The sequence below is a fragment of the Fukomys damarensis genome, unplaced genomic scaffold (assembly GCF_012274545.1).
Source record: "Fukomys damarensis isolate Sample0158 unplaced genomic scaffold, DMR_v1.0_HiC HiC_scaffold_73717, whole genome shotgun sequence".
Classification (NCBI taxonomy): Eukaryota; Metazoa; Chordata; class Mammalia; order Rodentia; family Bathyergidae; genus Fukomys; species Fukomys damarensis.
This window is the reverse complement of record NW_022974629.1, coordinates 22,718-24,554: the sequence shown is the minus strand read 5'-3', so window position 1 is coordinate 24,554 and position 1,837 is coordinate 22,718. Positions and strand designations below refer to the sequence as shown.

General features: G+C 36.7%; 1 pseudogene; it reads right to left on the bottom strand.

Moving 5' to 3' along the window:
- Window positions 1–200: 200 nt before the first annotated feature.
- LOC104856817 lies at window positions 201–1,141 on the bottom strand (annotated as a pseudogene).
- Window positions 1,142–1,837: the final 696 nt, after the last annotated feature.

Genomic DNA, 1,837 nt, shown 5'->3' with positions numbered 1-1,837 from the left:
AACTTGTTGAATAAAGATTAAAAATCAGAAAGTTTAGTGATGTGTGCAAGAAGGAAAAGAATAATCCAGGTTAGTATCATGAAAGCAAAGTCTACTTCTGTTCCACTATACAAAACTAACTATTAATTGTAATGGCATCCTTAAAATCAACTTTTATAAAAATAATTTTGCATCAGGGCCAAACTCACTAAAATATCTGATTAACAAGAAAATAACTTTGCATTCATAAACTTGCAGATGGTGTCTTTCACATCCTTATTCCTCAGACTGTAGATCAGGGGGTTCAGCATGGGGATCACCATGGTGTAAAACAATGAGGCCACTCTGACTGCATTCTTGGAGTTCTTGGAGTTGGGCACACAGTAGAGGAAGAAGATGGTGCCATAGAAGATGCTGATTGCCATCAGGTGAGAGGCACAGGTGGAGAAAGCTTTGCGTCTCCCACTGGCTGAATGCATCTTGAGGACAGTAACCACAATGAACAAATAAGACAAGAGAACTATGAGGAATGTGCCAACGACGGTAAACAGGGCAAAAATGAACAAAAGCAACTGATTAATATAATTATCAGAGCAAGAGAGGGAGAGCAGTGAGGAGAACTCACAGAAGAAGTGATTGATGATGTTGAGACCACGAAAAGACATTTGCAAAGCAGAGCAAGTCAGTGTCAAGGAACAAGCCACCCCCAGTGAATACAACCCCACCACCAGCATGGCACAGAGCTTCTGGGACATGGCGACTGTGTAGGGGAGGGGTTACAGATGGCCACAAAGCGGTTGTAGGCCATTGCTGCTAATAAAAAACCTTCTGTTACAACAAAGGCACAAAAGAAAAAGTATTGTGCTATGCATCCTGAAAACGAAATGTTTCTGTTGCTTGCAATTAGGTTCACCAGCATCCTGGGAGCAATGATGGAGGAGTAGCAGAAATCCACAAATGAGAGATGACTGAGGAAAAAGTACATGGGGGTGTGCAATTTGTGGTTAATTTTAATCATGGCAATCATCCCAATGTTCCCTACCACAGTGAAACTGTAGATGGCCATGAATATCAGAAAGAGTGGAACTTGCAGTGTAGGGTAATCTGAGAATCCCAAAAGGGTGAACGTGGCCCAACTTTTGTTTGTCTCTGTGACTGACATGGACTCTGTGTGCCAGAATTTGAATGTGAGTCCTGAAAATAAAAACAGGGAGAGTGAGGACATATGTTTCATTGTTTCCTTCCCTTATATAGTCTGGAGAATGATGAAAATATCTTTCATAAATTATCTTATTACTACAGAAGGTAAAATACCTAACATTATAAAATAAGAGCCATTTACATTTTCAGAAGAGTAATACAAGCAAACAGCTAAACTTTAAATGCTCAAATCTGTCCTTTGGTTCTTGTAAATACATGAAATAAATTTATAAATATAATAATATTTATAATATTTTATTTACTTTGGTTAATCATGTGATACTCACAGTGGTCTCTTATGAGTTCAGTAAATATTATTCCAGATGATTATCTCAGATATATGATTTGTAGTGAAAAACAAATTTCAATAAAGAGGTTTTATATCATATTTTCACTTAGTAATATTAAGTGATAAATGCCATAAAACTAAGTGTTTTGAATTTAGTGTTGATTCTACACTGGACTTTAATCAGTATGCCTATTGGACCCAGTAAATATGATTCCAAAATAGCCTTTAATTAGTTTAGTGAATAAGTTCTCCAACTCAGGGAGGTTCAATTAGCAATTTGTCTATATTGCCCAAAGAATTATGAAATCAGAACAGATCAAAATGCTTTATATAGTCTGTATTTGAGAGATGACCAAATAGAAATACATC